Source organism: Anomaloglossus baeobatrachus, chromosome 5 (genome assembly GCF_048569485.1).
Source record: "Anomaloglossus baeobatrachus isolate aAnoBae1 chromosome 5, aAnoBae1.hap1, whole genome shotgun sequence".
Taxonomy (NCBI): Eukaryota; Metazoa; Chordata; class Amphibia; order Anura; family Aromobatidae; genus Anomaloglossus; species Anomaloglossus baeobatrachus.
Window position 1 is genome coordinate 498,368,011 of NC_134357.1, and position 6,000 is coordinate 498,374,010.

Consider the following 6,000-nt stretch of genomic DNA (forward strand, 5'->3'; position numbering starts at 1 on the left):
TCCACGGCCCCACTCGGCTCCGCCCCCCTCACGCTCCGCCCCCTCCCGCACTCCGCATGTACACATGCATGTAGACACACACACTCACTCACCTCTCCCCAGCCATGCAGACCGCGGCACTGACGTCCTCAGCTCCGCCCCCCGAACTCCTCCCTCCGAACTCCGCCCCCGAACTCCGCCCTCAGCACACAATGGAGTCCGACAATGAAATTCTTTCTTTTGCCATCCGTTGTCACCCGTTGTACAACGCATCAGTCACATGCGTCAAGCAATGCATGTGACTGATGCAAAACAACGGAAATGTGAACTTAGCCTAAGGGCGGCTTTGCACGTTGCGACATCGCACGTGCGATGTCGGTGGGGTCAAATCGAAAGTGACGCACATCCGGCGTCACTTTCGACATCGTACTGTGTAAATGCTAGATGATACGATGAACGAGCGCAAAAACGTCGTTATCGTATCATCGTTGCATTCACCGACATTTCCAAAATGCCGGTGCCGCGACAGGTACGATGTTCCTCGTTCCTGCGGCAGCACACATCGCTGTGTGTGAAGCCGCAGGAGCGAGGAACATCTCCTTACCTGCCGCCGGCGGCTATACGGAAGGACGGAGGTGGGCGGGATGTTTACATCCTGCTCACCTCCGCCCCTCCGCCGCTATTGGCCGCCTGCCGTGTGACGTCGCTATGACGCCGTACGACCCGCCACCTTAGGAAGGAGGCGGGTCGCCGGCCAGAGCGACGGTCGCAGGGCAGGTGAGTGCATGTGAAGCTGACGTAGCGATAATTTTCGCTACGCCAGCTATCACACGATATTGTACCTGCGACGGGGGCGGGGACTATCGCGTGCGACATCACAGCATCTGCTTGCGATGTCGCAACGTGCAAAGCCCGCCTAAGAGTGCCTGTTGGTTTCAAGGAGTATATGTATTAAAAATCTACGGACCCTTTAAGAAAATCCTAACAAAAGACTGCAGCTGTGAGCTGATGAATTCAGATAAGAAAAAAAAAAAGACCAACCGCTGGGTAGTTTTCCAAATCTCTGGCGTCTCACAATAACAGTTTCTGCCACTTTCAGCGGCAAGTGAGCGCTCCAAAAATAGCAATCACCATAATGTAGTCAGCACTTCAATGACGGCCAGGAAAATGGATGTGTAGTGAAATTAACAACGTATCCTGAATGTCAAAATACATCTGAAGAAATCTGACAGCCTCAAGTAGCTGAATTCACTGGACTAAGAGGGAAAGGACGGGGAACATTCCAGATGGATTAATTGACTCAAGCTGGAGGTTTTACATTTGTCTATACATTCCATGTTTTTTTATGTTCCCAAGTGAATATTGGGCTACACCTTAAGCATTTATACAGTTAAAGTTCTGCTGTCATTGTTTGGATTGATAGGCTTCTCCTCATGAATATGAAGTAATTATGTCATTGGGGTTTATTGATGGACAACAATGTATTCTAATGAATATGAAGTGTGTCAGTGATGACATCTAATCCATATATTTACAGGCTGTGTTCTCATGAATATGAAACAGTGATGTCATTGGTTTATGTATTTATAGGCTGTATTCTCCTGAATGTAAAGTGTATCAGTGATGTCACCAGTTCATGTGTTTACAGGCTGTATTCTCTTGAATATGAAGTGTGTTAGTGCTGTCATCAGTTCATGTGTTTACAGGCTGTATTCTATTGAATATGAAGTGTGTTAGTGATGTCATTTATCCATGTTATATTTACAGGCTGTATTCTCTTGAATATGAAGTGTGTTAGTGATGTCATCAATTCATGTTATATTTACAGGCTGTATTCTCATGAATATGAAGTGTGTTAGAGATGTCATTTATCCATGTTATATTTACAGATTGTATTCTAATGAATATGAAGCATGTTAGTGATGTTATTGGCCCATGTTATATTTACAGATTGTATTCTCATGAATATGAAGTGTGTTAGTGCTGTCATCAGGTCATGTGATTACAGGCTGTATTCTCATGAATATGAAGTGTGTTAGTGCTGTCATAAGTTCATGTTATATTTACAGGCTGTATTTTCTTGAATATGAAGTGTGTTAGTGATGTCATAAGTTCATGTTATATTTACAGGCTGTATTCTCATGAATATGAAGTGTGTTAGTGATGTCATAAGTTCATGTTATATTTACAGGCTGTATTCTCATGAATATGAAGCGTGTTAGTGATGTCATAAGTTCATGTTATATTTACAGGCTGTATTCTCATGAATATGAAGTGTGTTAGTGATGTCATAAGTTCATATTATATTTACAGGCTGTATTCTCATGAATATGAAGTGTGTTAGTGATGTCATAAGTTCATATTATATTTACAGGCTGTATTCTCATGAATATGAAGTGTGTTAGTGATGTCATAAGTTCATATTATATTTACAGGCTGTATTCTCATGAATATGAAGTGTTAGTGATGTCATTTATCCATGTTATATTTACAGGCTATATTCTCATGAATATGAAGCGTGTTAGTGATGTCATTTATCCATGTTATATTTACAGGCTGTATTCTCATGAATATGAAGTGTGTTAGTGATGTCATACGTTCATGTTATATTTACAGGCTGTATTCTCATGAATATGAAGTGTGTTAGTGATGTCATTTATCCATGTTATATTTACAGGCTGTATTCTCATGAATATGAAGCGTGTTAGTGATGTTATTAGCCCATGTTATATTTACAGTCTGTATTCTCATGAATATGAACTATTAATGATATCATTGGTCCATGTTATATTTACAGGTGATGTTCTCATGTAATATTTATAGGCTGTATTCTCATGAATATTAAGTGTCAGTGATGTTATCAGTTTATGTATATATATAAGCTGTATTCTCATGAGTATCAAGTGTGTCAGTGATGCTATTGGTTCATGTTGTATTTACAGGCTGTATTGTCCTGAATATGAAGTGAATCAGTGATGTCATTGGTTCATGTGTTTACAGGTTGTTTTCTAATGAATATGAATTTTCATGGGGATCTCACTGGTCAATGTTGTATTTACAGGTGATGTTCTCATCAATATGAATATGTCAGTGATGTCTTCAGTTCATGTCATATTTACAGGCTGTATTCCCATGAATACATTTTGATATATTCAAAATAATGGCAGACCCTGGTCAACCTATCAAGACTTGCGGAAGATCAATCTTCCTATAAATCATTCATCCAGCAAATCATCCATGGCTCGTGATTGAGTCGAAGGCTGATAAAGAGAAATTCACATGAATTTGAAGTGTTTCAGTGATGTCTTCAGTTAATGTTATAGTTACAGGCTGTATTCTCATGAATATGAAGTGTATCAGTGATGTCATTATTAGTTTATGTTGTATTTACAGGCTGTATTCTCATGAATATGAAGTGTATCAGTGATGTCATTATTAGTTTATGTTGTATTTACAGGCTGTATTCTCATGAATATGAAGTGTATCAGTGATGTCATTATTAGTTTATGTTGTATTTACAGGCTGTATTCTCATGAATATGGGGTTAATCAGTGATGTCATCAATTTATGTATTTATAGGCTGTATTCTCATTAATATGATGTGTATCAGTGATGTCATTGGTTTATGTTGTATTTATAGGTTGTATTCTCATGAAAATAAAACAGTGATGTAATTTGCTTAGGTATTTATAGGTTGTGTTCTCTTGAATGTAAAGTGTATCAGTGATGTCATCAGTTCATGTGTTTACAGGCTATATTCTCATGAATATGAAGTGTGTTAGTGATGTCATCACTTCATGTGTTTACGTATTCTCATGAATATGAAGTGTGTTAGTGATGTTAGTGATGTCATTGGTCCACCTTATATTTACAGACTATTATAAAGAGATTATATGAGCAGGGCTAGGTTAAAAAATAATATAGTACATAAATTTGGACTCCTCTACTCACTTAAGGGGGCTTTACACGCTGCGACATCGCTAACGATATATTGTCAGGGTCACGGTGTTTGTGACGCACATCCAGCGTCGTTAGCGATGTCGCAGCGTGTAACACGTATAAGCGACCTTAAACGATCTCAAAAGAGGCAAAAATCGTTGGTATATGAGACGTCGTTCACTTACCAAAAATCGTTGTCTATTCAGTAGCGAGGTTGTTTGTCGTACGTGCGGCAGCACACATCGCTATGTGTGACACCGCAGGAACGAGCAACAACCTCATACCTGCGGCCAGCCGCAATGAGGAAGGAAGGAGGTTGGCGGGATGTTCGTCCCGCTCATCTCCGCCCCTCCGCTTGGACAGCTACCGTGTGATGTCGCTGTGACACCGCACGTACCGCCCCCTTAGAAAGGAGGCGGTTCGCCAGCCACAGCGACATCGCAGGGAAGGTAAGTCTGTGTGACGGGTGTAAGCGATGGTGTGCGCCACGGGCAGCGATATGCCCGTGACGCACAACCGACGTGGGCGGGTGCGCTTGCTAGCGATATCGATAGCGACATCGCAGCTTGTAAAGTACCCTTTAGGAATAAAGGCCGTGATTCATCAAAGTGATTATGCTAGAATTCTGGTGTAAATCTCTTTTGAAAACTTGCAATTTTTTTGCTCAATGCGGGATTGTACAAATATTTTGAAACTTTTGCCATTTTTACACTGATTTTGTCTGGCTCCAATAAAATGGGTGGAGCTGAGGTGGGAAGGGGGCACGACGGGGGGGTGTTTCGCCACAGCTTGCCTAAATCATGAGGAGCTTTGGCGCTCATTACACCATAAATCTTACTCTAATTCCTGACTGGAAAAAGATTTTTGAAGAGGAGCACAGCAGCACGCACCACTTGACAAATAATCTTGATTAATTAAGAGGCGCGCTCCTCTTTATGAATTAAGAGCGTCTAATTCCAACTGACTGCAAAAGACTTTTGTTTAAGAACTGTTTGCCTCTGTGTCCATTGTCACTGTGGATTGGTCCTGATGCGCCAGAAAGAAAGGCGTCGAGTGGCATTCAAAAAGATATGACCTACACCACACAAGTCCACGCACACAGCCAGGACCTCAACCACCCTATGGGGTGACGAGGAGAAAAAGATCTGCGTCTCGCCTGCAACTACCACCCTAGGCACCCACACATGCACATGGCGCTCAGATCTACCTCTCTGGCCCAGACGCCACCACTCTACTGTCCAGAATCCCGGAGTGTCTATCAGCCATATCCTTTTTCTTCTCCTCTCGTGTCCTAAAGCTCAATATGGACAAAGCTAATCTCATCATTTTTCTTCCATCACACCTAACTACCTTAACTAATTAATCTATCACAATAAATTATATCACACTTGTCCTTGTACTAGAAGTTGACTGCCTCAGAGTAACCCTTGACTCTGCCTTTTACTTCAAACCTCTCATCCAAGCTCTTACCACCTCCTGCTGCCTCTAATCCAAAAATAGTTCCAGAATTTGTCCCTTCCTCAACTCTGATTCTACCAAAATGTTAGTGCATATCCTCATCATCTCCCACCTCGACTGCTGCAATTTGCTCCTGTGTGTCCATCCTGCTACCACTTTTGTACCTGTCCAGTCCATCCTTAACTCTGCTGTCTGACGCATCTCTTTCCTCACTAGTCCTCTGCTTCTTCCCTCTGCAAATGCCATCATTGGCTCCCAATTTTCCAAAGGCTACAGTTTCAACTACTAACACTTTCTTACAAAGTCATCCATAATCTGTCTCCTCCATAGAGTGGCATGCAAAAGTTTGGGTGTAAAGTACCAGGGAAGGGCAGCAGTGGGCGAGGGTTGTGGTCCTCAACCCACCCCGGCACAGTACAGACAAGAGGGGCAGAGTGGTGTATGGAGTGGGTGTGGAGGTGGTACCTGCGTGGAGCTGCTCATCTGAATGTCCATCCAGCTAGTCTGGATTCCGTTCACTACAACCGGCATCACACCTACCACTTCCAATAACGAGTCAACCACTTGTTAAAACTGTAACAACCTTACTGTATCATTCTTTCATACGCAGCTTTCATTTCTCAA